The 19,935-nt window shown below is 38.9% G+C and overlaps 4 non-coding genes across 4 annotated transcripts; 2 read left to right on the forward strand and 2 right to left on the reverse strand.

The window, feature by feature from the left end:
• The first annotated feature begins 3,471 nt into the window (after positions 1 to 3,471).
• On the forward strand, positions 3,472 to 3,544 carry trnaa-agc (transfer RNA alanine (anticodon AGC)). The gene has a single exon. It is a non-coding gene; the product is annotated as a tRNA-Ala (tRNA).
• A 3,716-nt stretch (positions 3,545 to 7,260) lies between these two features.
• On the reverse strand, positions 7,261 to 7,333 carry trnak-uuu (transfer RNA lysine (anticodon UUU)). Its single transcript has one exon. It is a non-coding gene; the product is annotated as a tRNA-Lys (tRNA).
• Positions 7,334 to 12,581: 5,248 nt separating this feature from the next.
• trnaa-ugc (transfer RNA alanine (anticodon UGC)) lies at positions 12,582 to 12,654 on the forward strand. The gene has a single exon. It is a non-coding gene; the product is annotated as a tRNA-Ala (tRNA).
• A 1,468-nt stretch (positions 12,655 to 14,122) lies between these two features.
• Positions 14,123 to 14,195, reverse strand: trnak-uuu (transfer RNA lysine (anticodon UUU)). The gene has a single exon. It is a non-coding gene; the product is annotated as a tRNA-Lys (tRNA).
• Between the last annotated feature and the right edge of the window lie 5,740 nt (positions 14,196 to 19,935).

The raw sequence follows: 19,935 nt of genomic DNA on the forward strand, positions 1-19,935 counted from the left end.
ACAATAGACCAAAAAACTCTGGAGAAAACAGTTCAGCTGTTCGGTTACCTTATGCCTTTTTTTTTGTCTCTCTAACTCCTTACTTACGTTGCACATTCTCTGTACCCCAGGTCCAACAATGCAGGTCTTGTCAAGGTGACAAAGACTTGTCAGAGCGGAAAGAAGTGGCTGATGCTGGCACCAGCCGACACTGAGCCTTGCAGTTTCCCATATGGTCTATCAGTCAGTATTCCTGTTTTTTACCCAGGCGGCCTGGGTTCGACTCCCGGTATGGGAATTGGACTTGAGCAAAACTTTGCCTATTACTTCTTCGGCGCCTTGTTGCTGCAGCTCAAGCACATTGTTCTGTTGGAACTATGACTGCAGTCTATCGGGGGCAGCCAATGTGAGCCACCAGTGGCAGACTGCTGGTAAGCCGTGATCGTATAGTGGTTAGTACTCCGCGTTGTGGCCGCAGCAACCCCGGTTCGGATCTGGATCACGGCACTGTCCTTTTGTATGCCGTGCTTCGAAGGTTTCTATTCTCTCCTCAGTCAAGAGACAGAAATGGGGCTGGAGCTTCAGGAAAGTCACGACCGCATACTCACAACTTACGCAATACTGTTATTTAATCCACACAGACAATTATTGCAACATATCAAATTCTTTATTTAAATCACTGCAAATGCTTAAAAAACTTTCAACAAAAACGTGTACAAGTACAGAATTTCCTTAAAAACATTCTTACTTTAATCCATGCAACTTTCAACATACATTTAAAACAACACATTTAAAATAACACAATGTGCATTAACTTAACATGTACAAAATTCATGTTAATTCATATTACAGAAAAACACTTTTACTGTTAAATTATTCAGTATTGAATGCATAGTACAACAATAAACAATGAATCTAGATAAAGTTACATTAGAAATAACACAAGAGCTTCAGAAATGCAGGGTTACAGAAACACAGTAGTTTTGGTATAAAACTCCACTCAACACTGTCGACTCACATACCCGACTGAACATGAAATGAAGCGTGTTCCTAGGTAGATCCTGGGTAGCAAACGCAGCGAGGTAAACCACTTCTTAACCTGCAACCTGCTTTGTTCTTTCCCCTTAACAATCCATTCAGCATTGTTCACCTGTAATCACAGAAAGATCATCTTTAACACTTCTATGCAATTCAATACAGTATCCTCAAAATAAATCTAATCTTTCTAAAAAATACAATGTTTTGTAAGGATCCTGTGGCGACTGTTAAACGATGTCACAGTTTACAGCGTCGCAGGAGATTAGCTACTATGCTAGCGCTGTCGTGTCATAAATTTCACCTAACCTGACTAACTTAGCTTTTAAACATAAAACTCAGACATTTGTAAAATGGAACGTTTACTTGTTTTACTTTGGAAAAAAGTTGCCGACAACTAATGCTAACGCTCCTATAGTGCACAACAGACCCGATAACCGTGACTAGTGTTAATTTATTGTCCTAACTGTCGTAGACTCTTTACCTTTATTTATTGCTGGTTCCCAGTTTTGGTGTAAAAAATCCTCTTCGAGGGTCAGCACCTCTGCTGCTCCACTGCGGCTCCATCCATCATAGCCAAACTGTTTCTGTGTGCGCGCCTCTCCTAAACTCCTTCCCGCAAAACCTGAGATAATGTGGTGGTTCCGAAGCTGAACCGTTAGGCAAACAATGTCAGTTTAAAACTCTCACAGCTGAAAATTAGGTTGAATCTTGTCAATAAAATTGTTTGGCGCCAAAGGTAATTACAGTAATTTACCTCAATGTAAAAAATACAGTAAATCTCTGTATTCAGTATTTGGCATCAGGCAAAATTGTCATGATGCAGTGGAAAATACTGTTATGTACTGTAAAAACTATTTACAGTATTTTACTGTGTGGTATGTGGTTAATAACTGTAGAAATTACAGAAATGTCTAAGCGAGCGCTCTACCATTTGAGCTAATTCCCCTTACACAAAACTTTCCTTTACCCTTTGTAAATTGTAATGTACTAACAGAGTGTTAATGCTGCATTATAAAGTGAGTGCAACATGTTTAAGCTCACGTACTCTTTTCTATATTATGCGTTGCTTTTCATTAAAATGTTATGTGCATTTATATGTGGCAAAATAAAAAAAATCTATAAAAATCAAATTGAGTTAGCAAAGAACCTTAAATTATCCTAAATGGTTCTTCAAGTAGAAACAGTTCTACCAAGAACACCTAAAAGAACCCTTAAGAAACACTTCTTAGTGCTACATACATCAGTTGTATTCCACACAGGTCAGCATGCGATGAAACTTTGCTCGAAACAGACATCGTTTTACTTTCTAACTGTATTCATATTATGTCATCTAGTGGACAATTGAATAGCCTACAACGAGCACAAACAGGGTTTGAGTTCTTAATGAATAATTATTAATCTTAATAAATAATCCAGTCAGTTAAAAACCCAACAAGAAGGCTGTACCTAATACACTCAGACTAGAGAAAAGAGCACTTAACAATGATCCACCCAAAATCATTATTTGGTCAGTTGGAGATCTCATATGGGGCTCCCTTTCTACTGATTTTTGGTTTACAGCCTAGTGACAAAGTGTACAGTGCAGCAAATGGGTTACAGTCAGTACATTTACAATACATGATAATGTGAAAAGATTAAGCAGTTTATGGGTTCGAATCCCACTTCTGACAGCTCATGATTTAAACAAACCTACTTCTTTAGAGGACACAACCATCAGGGAATACAGTTTTCATCAAAGGGTGTACATGGTCTGCAACAATGCTGAGGTAGGTGGTACGTGTCAAAGTAACATCCACGTGGATGCCAGGACCCAGGCTTTTGATCACTGAAAATCTGAGAAACTGAATCATGTATTCATCCTGATCTTGCTCTGTTTATTGTTGCAGCTCTGCTGGAGGGTTATTTTGTTGGTGTTTGTGGTGGTGGTGGTGGTGGGGTCTTTGTTCCCATTTTGGTTTATTTAGTATATGATGTACTTTACATCCTTTTAAATATGTACTTAAATACTTAAATATCCATTTAAGTATGTTTATTCAGCGTCCATTTACATTGTTACAGCAGTATTTTATGACAAAAATGGAAATGTTCACATTATTTAAATGGATGTAAAGTACATCATATACTAAATAAACCAAAATGGGAACAAAGACCACCACCACCACCACAAACACCAAGAAAATAACCCTCCAGCAGAGCTGCAACAAGAACAGGACAATCTCCTACAGGTCCAACAAAATCAAAGAAAAATGCACTTCAAAAAAGACCTCACATTGTTCGTCCTAAAGGCTAAGATCAACGTTTTAAATAAACTGAGTCTGTGATGGTTTAAAAACAACGCGTAATACAGAAAAGAGTACGTGAGCTTAAACACGTTGCACCCTCACTTTATAATGCAGCATCAACACTCTGTTAGTATATTTCAATTTACAAATCCTAAAGGATGGTTCTGTGTAAGGGGAATTAGCTCAAATGGTAGAGCGCTCGCTTAGCATGCGAGAGGTAGTGGGATCGATGCCCACATTCTCCAATGCCGAAACATTATGATCACTTAAAGGCAACACATAACATGAAAGTCGTTGCTCACTGAAATGCTGCATCAAACATTAGGTCAGTCTGTAAGTTCTACAGTGACAGTTATGCTCTATTTTTACTCAAATCGTTTGGTTTAAAACCTTTTTTGACTTGTTTAAATTGACATTTAAAATGTAGCGCCCCCTAGCAACCCTGGCTGTATTTGGAAAGCGCTCCCTGACTTCTTTTATTTGTTTAAGAAATCTCTTTCTTTGTGGTAATGTAAGGATTTAAAAGGGACACTACTTATCAGAACTTACGGTTATTTTATATTTAAGCTATACTCTTATTTAAACTGAAAAAACTTCAATTACCCTATATATACAGTGGGGTCAAAAAGTATTTAGTCAGCCACTGATTGTGCAGGTTCTCCTACTTAGAAAGATGAGAGAGGTCTGTAATTTTCATTATAGGTACACTTCAACTATGAGAGACAAAATGAGAAAAAAAATCCAGGAAATCACATTGTAGGATTTTTAAAGAATTTATTTGTAAATTATGGTGGAAAATAAGTATTTGGTCAATAACAAAAGTTCAACTCAATACTTTGTAACATAACCTTTGTTGGCAATGACAGAGGTCAAACGTTTCCTGTAAGTCTTCACCAGGTTTGCACACACTGTAGCTGGTATTTTGGCCCATTCCTCCATGCAGATCTCCTCTAGAGCAGTGATGTTTTGGGGCTGTCGCTGGGCAACACGGGCTCCACAAATTTTCTATGGGGTTGAGGTCTGGAGACTGGCTAGGCCACTCCAGGACCTTGAAATGCTTTTTACGGAGCCACTCCTTCGTTGCCCGAGCGGTGTGTTTGGGATCATTGTCATGCTGGAAGACCCAGCCACGTTCCATCTTCAATGCTCTCACTGATGGAAGGAGGTTTTGGCTTAAAATCTCACGATACATGGCCCCGTTCATTCTTCCCTTAACACGGATCAGTCGTCCTGTCCCCTTTGCAGAAAAACAGCCCCAAAGCATGATGTTTCCACCCCCATGCTTCACAGTAGGTATGGTGTTCTTGGGTTCTTCTTCTTCCTCCAAACATGACGAGTTGAGTTTTTACCAAAAAGTTCCATTTTGGTTTCATCTGACCACATGATATTCTCCCAATCCTCTTCTGGATCATCCATATGCTCTCTGGCAAACTTCAGACGGGTCTGGACATGTACTGGCTTAAGCAGGGGGACATGCCTGGCACTGCAGGATTTGAGTCCCTCTCGGCGTAGTGTGTTACTGATGGTAGCCTTTTTACTTTGGTCCCAGCTCTCTGCAGGTCATTCATCAGGTCCCTCCGTGTAGTTCTGGGATTTTTGCTCACCGTTCTCATGATCATTTTGACCCCACGGGATGAGATCTTGACCCCAAGGGAGATTATCAATGGTCTTGTATGTCTTCCATTTTCTTACAATTGCTCCCACAGTTTATTTATTCACACCAACCTGCTTGCCTATTGTAGATTCACTCTTCCCAGCCTGGTGCAGGTCTACAATTTTCTTCCTGGTGTCCTTCGACAGCTCTTTGGTCTTGGCCATGGTTGAGTTTGGAGTCTGACTGTTTGAGGCTGTGGACAGGTGTCTTTTATACAGATAACGAGGTCAAACAGGTGCCATTAATACAGGTAATGAGTGGAGGACAGAAGAGCTTCTTAAAGAAAAAGTTACAGGTCTGTGAGAGCCAGAAATCTTGCTTGTTTGTTATTGACCAAATACTTATTTTCCACCATAATTTACAAATAAATTCTTTAAAAATCCTACAATGTGATTTCCTGGATTTTCTCATTTTGTCAGGCATACAGCATAAACAATGTCACTAATCGACTGCAAGATGTTAATATAAAACTCACTGTCCGTTTGTCTTTACGCATCAAGAGAGATAAATCCTAAACAGGTGTTTTACCCGCTTACATGACACTTGTTTCACATCACGCTATTTTCTCCACTTTTTTCTTCTTTTTCCACCCACTTTCTCCCGCTCTTTTCCCGACCTGTGACAGTTCATGCTGATTGGCTTAAAAATAAATCAAGGGAGGGCTATACATACACTATACTTTAAACAGCATAAAACAACCAGAACATTATTTACAGAACAAATAAGAACAACTTATTTACTAGTTATAAATTAACATAAACAAAATATTAGTAATCTCCAATTTTTAATTGGGCTACACAAACACACAATAACTTATAATTCTCCAATTTTGAAATGTCTCTGAGTTTTATCTAAAACGACTTTTTGTTAAAGCAGCGGTTTTTCATTTGGTGAAACTGCTTCATAAAAGATGAACAGCTGAAACTCACGACATCCCCTTAAGTCAGTCTATCAGTTGTACAAAGACAGTTTTGATTGGGTTTAGTTTGTCCTTAAGGCTGCGATAAACGGAGTCTGTGATGGTTTAAAAGCAAGGCATAATACAGAAAAGAGTATGTGAGCTTAAACACGTTGCACCCTCACTTTATGATGCAGCATCAACGCTCTGTTAGTACATTACAATTTACAAAAGACTAAAGGGGGTTCATCGTAAGGGGAATTAGCTCGAATGGTATCGCACTCGCTTAGCATGCGAGAGGTAACTGGATCGATGCTCGTATTCTCCGAGTTTGCTGGCCAATTAAGAACAGGGATACCATGGTCCTTAAACCAGGTACTGGTAGCTTTGTCACTGTGTGCAGGTGCCAAGTCCTGTTGGAAAATGAAATCTGCATTTCCATAAAGTTGGTCAGCAGCAGGAAGCATGAAGTGCTCTAAAACTTCCTGGTAGACGGCTGCGTTGACCTTGGACCTCAGAAAACACAGTGGACCAACACCAGCAGTGCCTCTCCTCTCTTCCTCCAGACTCTGGGACCTTGATTTCCAAAGGTAATGCAAAATTTACTTTCATCAGAGAACATAAATTTGGACCACTCAGCAGTCCTTTTTGTCTTTAGCCCAGGCGAGACGCTTCTGACGCTGTCTCTTGTTCAAGAGTGGCTTGACACAAGGAATGCAACAGCTGAAACCCATGTCTTGCATACATCTGTGCGTGGTGGTTCTTGAAGTACTGACTCCAGCTGTAGTCCACTCTTTGTGAATCTGCCCCACATTTTTGAATGGGATTTGTTTCACAATCCTCTCCAGGGTGCGGTTATCCCTATTGCTTGTACACTTTTTTCTACCACATATTTTCCTTCCCTTCGCCTCTCTATTACTGTGCTTGGACACAGATCTCTGTGAACAGCCAGCCTCTTTAGCAATGACCTTTTGTGTCTTGCCCTCCTTGTTCAAGGTGTCAATGGTCGTCTTTTGGACAACTGTCAAGTCAGCAGTCTTCCCCATGATTGTGTAGCCTACAGAACTAGACTGAGAGACCATTTAAAGACTATTGCATGTGTTTTGAGTTAATTAGCTGATTAGAGTGTGGCACCAGGTGTCTTCAATATTGTACCTTGTCACAATATTCTAATTTTCTGAGATACTGAATTTGGGGTTTTCATTAGTTGTCAGTTATAATCATCAACATTAAAAGAAATAAACATTTGAAATATATCAGTCTGTGTGTAATGAATGAATATAATATACCAGTTTCACTTTTTGAATGGAATTACTGAAATAAATCAACTTTTTCATGTTATTCTAATTTTATGACCAGCACCAGTAGTACGGGACATTACCGCTTACCCAACACAGTAAGAAATAACTCGCCCGAACAGGGACTTGAACCCTGGACCCTCAGATTAAAAGTCTGATGCTCTACCGACTGAGCTATCCAGGCTGTAAAGAGCTAGACTGTCTCTCTTGAACGCGATTGTATAAAGTTTTAGGTGAAGTATGTTGCTGCTTACACACACAAAGAAAAACATCTCGGGAGGAGAATTTTGCAGGTAGATTACAAACAGATTCCTTTCTTTCACCTTCTTCTTTTTTTCCTGTATCAACTGCACGATTGTTTTACAGTCATTAAAATGTTATGTGCATTTATATGTGGCAAGAGAAAAAAAATCCATAAAAATCAAATTGAGTTAGCAAAGAACCTTAAATTATATTAAATAGTTCAAGTATAAACAGTTCTAGCAAGAACACAAAAAGAACCCTTTCAAAAAACATTATTTGGTCAGTTGGAGATCTCATGATTCGATTGATATATGGTTTACAGCCTAGTGACAAAGTGTACAGTGCAGCAAATGGGTTACAGTCAGTAAATTTACCATACATAATAATGTGAAAAGCAGTTTGTACAATCAGTTCGCCCGTGTGGGGCGAGGGTGATGGCGATGGTACCCAAGCTAGTCAGGATGAGGTCTAAAACGCTGAGTTCAGGTCACGGTGTCCCACTGAAGCGTGGGTTAGAATCCCACTTCTGACTGCTAGTGCTTCATACAAATTTATGTCTTTAACCCTCTAACATACATAATAATGTGAAAAGATTCAGCAGTTCGTACAAATCTTTGGCCATGTGGGGGTGTTGTTGGTAAGTGTCAGGATGGCCAAGCGGTCTAAGGCGCTGTGTTCAGGTCGCAGTCTCCCCTGGAGGCGTGAGTTCGAATCCCACTTCTGACATCTCAAGCTTTATACAAATTTACATCTTTAGAGTCAACAGCCATCAGGGAATACAGTTTTCATTAAAGGGTGTACATGGTCTGCAACAATGCTGAGGTAGGTGGTACGTGTCAAAGTAACATCCACATGGATGCCAGGACCCAGGCTTTTGATCTCTAAAAATGTGACAAATTTTCACTGATTAGTCAATATGGCCCACAAGATATCAGCAGAGATCCAGTAAAATATCAGTAATTACATGAAAAAGAAAGTTAAGCTTAAAGCAATATCACAACATTCAAAATGGGAACAAAAACACAAATGTACATGAGGTAGTAAAGTTACATATAATCACAACCCCCTTCCCCTAACCACCACCACCACAAGTCCAACAAAATCAAAGAGAAAATGCACTTCATAAAAGACCTCACATTGTTCGTTTAAGTGAGTCTTTAAAGCATCATAAAATATGTGGGTATTAATACACATAAATATAGATTTAAACGGTCCTCTATTTACTACAGTCTGTTTGAAACAGCTGGGCATTCAACTAGGGGTGGAGAACATGTTACACATCCAGTGTGCTATTATTTCAAGCTTATCAAGTACATGCTATTTCAATTTGAAATATCTCACAAAGTATGAATTTTTCATCATTCTAAATAAACCATGTAGTACGGGACATTACCGCTTACCTAATGCAGAAACAACTCGCCCGAACAGGGACTTGAACCCTGGACCCTCAGATTAAAAGTCTGATGCTCTACAAGAATGTGACATAAATTACAAACTTTAACATACGTTGTTCTGTAAAACTTCAATTAATATAAAAAGGTTTTTTGCCAAAAGTATTTACTCATCTGCCTTCACACGCATATGAACTTGAGTGACTCCCATTCTTAATCCAAAGGGTTTAATATGATGTCGGCCCACCCTTTGCAGCTATAACAGCTATAACTCTTCTGAGAAGGCGTTCCACAAAAACCGGGTTTGAGTTCTTAGGAAATAATCCAGTAAGTTAAAAACCCAACAAGGAGGCTGTACCTAATACACTCATACCAGAGAAAACACACCCTAACACGCTAGTGCTGTTACAATGCTAAGAATGGTCCACCCAAAAACATTATTTGGTCAGTTGGAGATCTCATATGGGGCTCCCTTTCTATTGATATATGGTTTACAGCCTAGTGACAAAGTGTACAGTGCAGCAAATGGGTTAGAGTCAGTAAATTTATCATACATAATAATGTGAAAAGATTCAGGAGTTTGTACAAATATTAGTTCGTGTGGGGCGGGAGTGGCGTCAACAGTGTCCAAGTTAGACAGAATAGTTTAGCAGTCTAAGGCACAGTATGCAGTCTTCCCTGGAGGGATGGATTCAAATCCCACTTCTGATAGCTCATGCTTTATACAAATTTACATCTTTAACCCTCTACCATACATAATAATGTGAAAAGATTTAGCAGTTTGTACAAATCTTAGTTGGTGTGAGGCGAAAGTGGTATCAATGATAGCCCAGCTAATCAGGATGGCCGAGTGGTCTAAGGCACTGCGTTCAGGTCGCAGTCTTCCCTGGAGGTGTGAGTTCAAATCCCACTTCTGACAGCACATGCTTCATACAAATTTACATCTTTAACCCTCTACCATACATAATAATGTGAAAAAAATGATACAACAGTGTGTACAAATCTTAGTACTAGTTAGTCTTAGTTTTTTATTATTTCAAATGCCATTAATAATTTATAATCACTGATTTGTGAGATATCAGCAGTAGTAGGTCATGTTTAACTGGTTTAATATTGTTTAAGCGCTGATTATCGGCTGTTTTTCGTGAGTATGTTGGGCGGTTTTCCATGCATTTTGACAGACTTTGAAATGCGCAATCTGGCAACTCTGGCTGAAGCGTTCATTCATATTTTGGAGCGATGTATGTTTGTATGCTAGAATATAAATAACATCTTTTACAAACCGCTGTCTATTTACATTGACATTTTCCCTTTTGTCTAAACATTTTTGGAATTGGGTTTGTAAAAGTAAGCGATATTGTGGATAATATATTTAATGAGCTGAACTAACTGAGAGAAGCGCTAACGGTGGTGGAAGAGTCTAAAAGAGTTTGGAACATAGTCGTATCATCATAGCAGTACAACACAGTTTTGTCCGTAGCATCCGAAAATATCCAGAAGCTAATATACAAAAAAAACGTTTATTTTAATAAACTTACCTTGTTAATAAAGTATGACCTCAAAATCAAAACAAACACAGTATCCGCTGCTGCAGTCTCTACACAAACTTTTCTGCACTGAAATCTCAAGGACACATTTTTTGGATATTACGGTAATGCACTGAGAACTCGTCCTACAGTCATGCAAGCACATACAACAGTGTGTGAGTTTACACTAATCAGCCATAACATTAAAACCACCTCCTTGTTTCTACACTCACTGTCTATTTTATCAGCTCCACTTACCATATAGAAGCACTTTGTAGTTCTACAATTATTGACATGACCACCACAGAGCAGGTATTATCTAGGTGATGGATCATTCTCAGCACTGCAGTGACACTGACATGGTGCTTGTGTGTTAGTGTGTGTTGTGCTGGTATGAGTGGATCAGACACAGCAGCGCTGCTGGAGTTTTTAAATACCGTGTCCACTCACTGCCCACTCTATTAGACACTCCTACCTAGTTGGTCCACCTTGTAAATGTAAAGTCAGAAACGTTCGCTCATCTATTGCTGCTGTTTGAGTTGGTCATCTTCTAGACCTTCATCAGTGGTCATAGGACGCTTCCCACTGGGTGCTGATGGCTGGATGTTTTTGGTTGGTGGACTATTCTCAGTCTAGCAGCGCTGCTGTGTCTTATCCAGTAATACCAGCACAACACACACTAACACAGCATCACCTGACTTTCCTGCATAAATTTGTAATAAAATATTTTCTGCCTTACTCAGCCCTCTGCTTCCTTGTATAGAAATAGGCTAAAAACAGGGGGTAGTAAGTCCTGCTGTCCACAACAAAGGACATTGGATAAATGTTTTGTTTAGAAAGGGTTCAAATTGCTGTACATTTCTGTAATCTTTATAAACTGAAGTTACGACTCACATTGAACGAAACTGATCTCTTACTTTGCTTATTTCCATGAAATGTAAAATATGACATGGCAGCCATTTTTAAAAGAAAGTTCATGAGCTGCTTGCCGCACACCCACAAATGTGACATTAATAAAAAGCTCAGGATGTACTCTATAAAATACAGTAGTACTCAAATGGATTGCATAAACGGTGCTTGAGTTAGAGATCTCGGACACATGTCAAGCAAAATTTATTTATATAGCGCTTTTTACAATGAACATTGTCTCAAAGCAACTTTACAGAATCCAGGCCGAAGGGCGAGAGTGGCAAGGAAAAACTCAGGAAGAAACCTTAAGAGGAACCAGACTCAGCAGGGACCCATCCTTCTTGGGTGGCCTGGAGGATACTTTAAATTAAAAGGATTTACACAAATCATACAAACACAAAATTAAATTGAACTGAAAGCTGTAACTAGCAAAAAAAAATAATGTGAGTTCTTCATTGTTCAGTCCAGTCTGTGATAAAGTCTGTTGTAAGTTCTGGACATTTTTGGTGCAAACACGCCAGGTCACTGTCACATCTAGTAGGAGCAGCATTGTTGGCACTGCAGTCTCGACTTTCAGTCTTTAACCTCGAGAGGGTGAACAGGTTTCCGTCAGAGCCACCTCGGATTAATACAACAGAAGATGTTGTTACAATGTGAAATCGTTAAGAGTAAAATATCAGAGAGTTTTACAGGTTTAGACTCCAGCACCCCTAACTATTACAGCATAACTAGGTTTGCTTGTTTAGTTTGAAAAGACCAATCAAAAGCCTGAGTAAATAAACATGTTTTCAATCTAGACTTGAACATAGAGACTGTGTCCGAGTTCTGACAGCGGATCTCCCTAAGTTTGAAGCAGATCTGTGATGGAAATGTTGTGTTTCAATAAGCAATAAAAGTTATCAGGAGCAATTTATTGGAAAGACTCCAAAAGGGGTTACCAAAAGTACAGTTGTTTTACATCAGGGGTGCCCAATACGTCGATCACGATCTACCAGTCGATCTCACAGTGCATACAGGTAGATCGCCCCTCATTTTTTCCCTAAGTAAAAACTGTCATTACCTCAACATGTCATTACCAACACATAACTTGTTGTGATGGTAAAAACACTTAGTGATGGTAATAACAGGTTATTAGTTTCACCATCACTATCTTATTAACTGTTTAATATTTAAAGCTAATTAAAGCTAAATAAGCATAATGGTTTTATTATACAAGGCAGCGCATTAATTTTCACTGATTAGTCAATATGGCCCACAAGATATCAGCAGAGATCCAGTAAAATATCAGTAATTACATGAAAAAGAAAAGTTAAGCTTAAAGCAATATCACAACCTTCAAAATGGGAACAAAGATGTGTCGTAAGGGGAATTAGCTCAAATGGTAGAGCGCTCGCTTTGCATGCGAGAGGTAGCGGGATCGATGCCCGCATTCTCCAGTGCAGATACATTATGATTATTTAAGGGTATCATGTAAAATGAAACTCGTTGCGGCATCGCTTAATGAAACGCAGCATCAAAAATTAGATCAGGATTTAAGTGAGTCTTTAAGGCAACAAAAAATATGTGGGTATTAATATGTAAAACTCAGCGCATTATTAGGCTACACATAAATATAGATTTAAACGGTCCTCTATTTACTACAGTCTGTTTGAAACAGCTGGACGTACAACTAGTCGGTGTGGAGAACATGTTACACATACAGTGTGCTATTATTTCAAGCTGACCAAGTACATGATATTTCACTTAATAACATCTCACAAAGTACAAATTCTTCAACTGTAAATACAGCATGTAGTACAGGACATTACCACTTACTTAATGCAGTAATAAACAACTTCTAGATTAAAAGTCTGCAAGCTGCTTTAATCCTCACAAGGATGTGACTTGAATTACAAACTTTAACATACGTTGTCCTGTAGAACAGTTCCAGCAAGAACACCAAAAAAACCCTTAAGAAACACTTCTTAGTACTACATACATTAGTTGTATTCCACACAGGTCAGCATGCGACATCGTTTTACTTTCTAACTGTATTCATATTATGCCATCTAGTGATCGATTGAATAGCCTACAACCAGCACAAACAGGGTTTGAGTTCTTAACACATAATCCAGTCAGTTAAAAATCCAACAAGAAGGCTGTACCTAATACACTCATACCAGATAAAACACACCCTAACATGCTAGTGCCGTTACAGTGCTAAGAATGGTTCACAAATGGTCCAAAATCATTATTTGGTCAGTTGGAGTGCTCATATGGGGCTCCCTTTCTATTGATATATGGTGTGGTGTCAATGGTACCCAAGCTAGTCAGGATGCGGTCTAAGGTGCTGCGTTCAGGTCACAGTCTCCCCTGGAGCTGTGGGTTCAAATCCCACTTCTGACAGCGCATGCTATATACAAATTTACATCTTTAACCCTCTACCATACATAACAATCTGAAAAGATATAGTTTCAGTGAGCAATGAGGCATTGACTTTCGTATTACATGATGCCATTAAATTATCACAATGTTTGTACACTGGAGAATGCGGGCATAGATCTCGCTACCTCTCGCATGCTAAGCAAGCGCTCTACCATATAAGCTTATTCCCCTTACAAAGGACTCTTTGTAAATTGTAATGTACTAACAGAGTGTTGATGCTGCATTATGTAAGGTCCAAAATAGTGCAGGATATACCAGCTGTTTAATGTAGTGCAATTACTACAGTCTGTTTGAAACAGCTTGGCGTACAACAAGATGGGGTGGAGAACATGTTGCACATACAGTGTGCTATTATTTCAAGCTGATCAAGTACATGCTATTTCACTTAGAAATATCTCACAAAGTACAAATTCTTCAACTTTCTGAATAAACCATGTAGTACGGGAAATTACCTCTTACCTAATGCAGTAAGAAACAACTCGCCCGAACAGGGACTTGAACCCTGGACCCTCAGATTAAAAGTCTGATGCTCTACCGACTGAGCTATTCAGGCTGTAAAGATCTGTGCTGTCTCTCTTGAAGGCGATTGTATAAAGTTTTAGGTGAAGTATGTTGCTGCTTACACACACAAAGAAAAACATCTCAGGAGGAGAATTTAGCAGGTAGATTACAAACAGATTCCTTTCTTTCACCTTTTTCCTTTTTTCCTGTACCAATTGCACGATTGTTTTCCAGTCATTAAAATGTTATGTGCATTTATGTGGCAAGAGAGAAAAAAATCCATAAAACTCAAATTGAGTTAGCAAAGAACCTTAAATTATACTAAAGGGTTCTTCAAGTAGAAACAGTTCTACCAAGAACACAAAAAGAACCCTTAAGAAACACTTCTTAGTGCTACATACATCAGTTGTATTCTAGAGGCAGGGATGGACTGGCCATCGGGAGGGTCGGGAGTTTTCCCGGTGGGCCGCTCTGTATGTGGGCCGCTGAGAGAGTGAAAAATAAATTCTGTTTTAAATATTCCTGAATAATAATCCTGAAGTGTGCATTGGCCCACCACAGTATCCTCGCTGCATGTCCATTGGCCAATCACAGAAATGTCCCTCCCCCAGGATAAACCGTAATCACAACCACCAGTACAAGAACTATGAATGAGTGCGAGATGGAGAAAGGGTCGAAAAAGCGTAAAGGAAGTGCAGAAAAAGCCCGTGATAAAAACAGAAAAAGTGGTTTTAAGGACGATTTTTGTAAAAGTTCTATGATGTCATGTCCAACATAGTGCACTACATAGGGCGGTGGATATAATTTGAGATGGTACCATTAGTCTCTGCTCTTCAGAAAAAGTAAACACTATCTTGTCATCTATAATACAGAAAGGAAAAATGCAGCTGTTCAGGAATTTTTTTAGAGTGATTATGTGCATAGCCCACATGGTTAATTTCCCTTGTCAACATATAAAGTATTTATTTCTTTGCTCATCAGAGCAATGCACTAATTTGGAACAAACGTGAATCACGTGTCATTAAAAGTGCGAAAAAAGCATATTTACCAGTGTTAAAGGTTTAATGAAAGAAAGGTTTAATTTTATTTCTTGCGGTTTAATGAGACAGGATGGGGAAATCCAATAGAACCATTTAAGAAATTGTTAATTTTATGTGTGTGATAGATGGATAGAACTATTAATCCCAAAGAAAAGTGTTGGAAATATATATATTTGTTTGTAGTTATTTTTTTATTATTTTAATTTTTATTATAGTGAGTTATTAACTTTAGTGGTACGATAGATGAAAACTATTAATATCAATCATCTAACATTTGATTAGGGGGTGATATGTGTGGCGCGATGTGCTTGTAGTGGGCTGGTCAAGAAAAAAGTCCAGGGCTGAATTTTGTTCCCTGTCCAGCCCTGTCTAGAGGTCAGCATGTGATGAAACTGTGATAGAAACAGACATCGTTTTACTTTATACCACAGTTAGTTCCGACCTTACAATCTGATTGGTTGAGAAGCGTTCTAACCGTGCTGATATTCGTGATAACAGCACAGCCTTTTCACACCACAACTGTATTACTCCGCTGACACGTTGCCAGTAACGACAAGCTTCATGCACACAAACGCGCACGCAGGCAACACAGACCTTTTTTCCCGATCGCGTTTTAAATCCGATATCTGATATACTGTACTTGTACTCGGTTGGGAAAAAATGGTATCGATGCATCCCTAATCTCAAGTACAAATTCTTCAACTCTCTAAATAAACCATGTAGTACGGGACATTACCGCTTACCTAATGCAGTAAGGAAGAACTCGCCCGAACAGGGACTTGAACTCTTGAACCTCAGATTAAAAGTCTGATGCTCTACCGAATGAGCTATCTGGGCCCTACAATCTGTTCTTTTCCTCACAAGGATGTGAGTTAAATTACAAACTTTAACATACGTTGTCCTGTAAAACTTTAATTAATATAATATGTTTTTATTTCTGTTTCGGCTCTCTTGAACGCGATTGTATAAAGTTTTAGGTGAAGTATGTTGCTGCTTACACACACAAAGAAAAACATCTCTGGAGGAGAATTTTGCAGGTAGATTACAAACAGATTCCTTTCTTCCACCTTTTTACCTTTTTTCCTGTATCAATTGCACGATGGTTTTAAAGTCATTAAAATGTTATGTGGCAAAATAAAAAAATCCATAAAAATCAAATTGAGTTAGCAGAGAACCTTAAATTATACTAAATGGTTCTTCAAGTAGAAACAGTTCTACCAAGAACACCTAAAAGAATCCTTAAGAAACACTTCTTAGTGCTACATACATCAGTTGTATTCCACACAGGTCAGCATGCGATGAAACTTTGCTTGAAACAGACATCGTTTTACTTTCTAACTGTATTCAAATTGTCATCTAGTGGACAATTGAATAGCCTACAACCAGCACAAACAGGGTTTGAGTTCTTAATGAATAATTATTAATCCTAATAAATAATCCAGTCAGTTAAAAACCCAACAAGAAGGCTGTACCTAATACACTCAGACTAGAGAAAACACACCCTAACATGCTAGTGCTGTTACAGTGCTAACAATGGTCCACCCAAAAACATTATTTGGTCAGTTGGAGATCTCATATGAGGCTCCCTTTCTATTGATATATGGTTTACAGCCTAGTGACAAAGTGTACAGTGCAGCAGATGGGTTACAGTCAGTACATTTACAATACATAATGATGTGAAAAGATTAAGCAGTTCATGCAAATATTATTCCATGTGTGGCGAGGTCAGGATGGCCGAGTGGTCTAAGGCGCTGCGTTCAGGTCGCAGTCTCCCCTGGAGGCGAGGGTTCGAATCCCACTTCTGACAGTTCATGATTTATACAAATCTACTTCTTTAGAGGACACAGCCATCAGGGAATACAGTTTTCATCAAAGGGTGTACATGGTCTGCAACAATGCTGAGGTAGGTGGTACGTGTCAAAGTAACATCGCCAGGACCCAGGCTTTTGATCACTGAAAATGTGAGACATTGAATCATGTATTCTTCCTGATCTTGTTCTGTTTATTGTTGCAGCTCTGCTGGAGGGTTATTTTTTTGGTGTTTGTGGTGGTGGTGGTGGTGGTGGGGTCTTTGTTCCCATTTTGGTTTATTTAGTATATGATGTACTTTACATCCATTGAAATATGTACTTAAATACTTAAATATCCATTTAATCCACAAGTATGGATATTCAGCGTCCATTTACATTGTTACAGCAGTATTTTACGACAAAAATTGAAATGTTCACATTATTTAAGTGGATGTAAAGTACATCATATACTAAACAAACCAAAATGGGAACAAAGACCCCACCACCACCACCACCACAAACACCAAGAAAATAACCCTCCAGCAGAGCTGCAACAAGAACAGGACAATCTCCTACAGGTCCAACAAAATCAAAGAAAAAATGCACTTCATAAAAGACCTCACATTGTTCGTCCTAAAGGCTAAGATCAACCTTTTAAATAAACTGAGTCTGTGATGGTTTAAAAACAACGCGTAATACAGAAAACAGTACGTGAGCTTAAACACGTTGCACTCTCACTTTATAATGCAGCATCAACACTCTGTTAGTACATTACAATTTACAAATCCTAAAGGAAGGTTCTGTATAAGGGAAATTAGCTCAAATGGTAGAGCACTCGCTTAGCATGCGAGAGGTAGTGGGATCGATGCCCACAATCTCCAATGCCGAAACATTATGATCATTTAAAGGCAACACATAATATAAAAGTCGTTACTCACTGAAACGCTGCATCAAACATTAGGTCAGTCTGTAAGTTCTACAGTGACAGTGACAGTTATGCTCTATTTTTACTCAAATCGTTTGGTTTAAAGACCTTTTTTGACTTGTTTAAACTGACAAATATAGCGTCCCCTAGCACCCCTGGCTGTATTTGGAAAGCACTCCCTGACTTCTTTTATTTGTTTAAGAAATATCTTTCTTTGTGGTAATGTAAGGATTTAAAAGGGCCACTACTTATCAGTACTTACGATTATTTTATATTTAAGCTATACTCTTATTTAAACCGAAAAAACTACTTCAATTACCCTATATATATGTGGTACTAACCTTGCACAAAAAAACCTGCGACTAACACCATTTACAGTAGCTGTATTAACATTATCTCTGACTCACATACCAAACTTGTATACGTTAATAATAATACTTAAACAAATTAACTATTTACTCATTTACACAATCATTAATATGCATTTCAAACCCCAATATATTTTACAAAAATGTTATAATACAATAAAAAAAGGGTATCCAAAATTACCGTTGCAGGCCTGATCCAACCTAATAGTCCCAATCAGCACAGATCACGAAGTATATTTGGTCGGTTGTGGTGGAGCTGTCCACGTTCTTTGTTTACATGGATGAAACAGAAAAAATCCACCAGTCTTTTTCCTTTTGATCTTGGATGAAACGATCAGAGTTTATCCGATGCTTTTAATCCACTGTAATCGTCACAGTTGCTGAGGAAGCGTACTGCCTTCAATGTCCATGCGCGTAAACTCAAGAGACGAAGTTCACGGCTGATGCAGCATAAACAATGTCACTAATTGACTGCAAGATGTTAATATAAGACTCACTGTCCGTGTGTCTTTACGCATCAAGAGAGATAAATCCTAAACAGGTGTTTTACCCGCTTACATGACACTTGTTTCACATCACGCAATTTTTCAATTTTTTCTTCTTTTCCACCCACTTTCTCCCGCTCTTTTCCCGACCTGTGAAAGTTCATGCTGATTGGCTTAAAAATAAATCAAGGGAGGGCTATACATACACTTTACTTTAAACAGCATAAAACAACCAGAACATTATTTACAGAACAAATAAGAACAACTTATTTACGAGTTAAAAATTAACATAAACAAAAATATTAGTAATCCCCAAATTTTAATTGGGTTACACAAACACACAATAATTTATAATTCTCCAATTTTGGAATGTCTCGGAGTTTTATCTGAAACGACTTTTTGTTAAAGTAGCTGTACGTGACTTTTGAATGGTTTTTCATCTGGTGAAACTGCTTCATAAAAGATGAACAGCTGAAACTCACGACATCCCCTTTAAAATGCTGAAAAATGACATCCCCTTTAAAAAGCACGAATGCTGTTTTTTGACTTCAGCTCAGCATTTAATACTGTAATCCCTTCCAAGTTAGTCACTAAACTTGGAGATCTGGGTATTAACACCTCCCTTTGTCACTGGATTATGGACTTTCTTACCAACAGACCTCAGCATGTTAGGTCAGGCCACACCTACTCCATCACCATCTCACTCAATACAGGCGTACCACAGGGCTGTGTGCTGAGCCCATTCCTCTACTCCCTTTTCACCCACGACTGCAGGCCTGTGCATGGATACAACTCCATCATTAAGTTTGCTGACGACACCACGGTGATTGGACTCATCAGTAACAACGATGAGACAGCCTACAGGGAGGAGGTACAGCATCTGGCCACATGGTGTGAGGACAACAATCTGCTCCTCAACAACAACAAAACTAAAGAGCTCATCGTGGACTTCAGGAGGGAAGGAGGAGGCACGCATGACCCCATCCACATAGACGGAATAGCTGTTGAACGTGTCTCCAGCTTCAAGTTTTTGGGGACCCACATTTCGGAGGACCTGTCCTGGACCACCAACACCTCCAGCTTGGCCAAGAAGGCTCACCAGTGCCTCTTCTTCCTGAGGACACTCAGGAAACACCATCTGTCTTCGGCCATCCTGGTGAACTTTTACCAGTGTGCAATAGAAA

Source organism: Trichomycterus rosablanca, unplaced genomic scaffold (assembly GCF_030014385.1).
Source record: "Trichomycterus rosablanca isolate fTriRos1 unplaced genomic scaffold, fTriRos1.hap1 scaffold_147, whole genome shotgun sequence".
NCBI classification, from domain to species: Eukaryota; Metazoa; Chordata; class Actinopteri; order Siluriformes; family Trichomycteridae; genus Trichomycterus; species Trichomycterus rosablanca.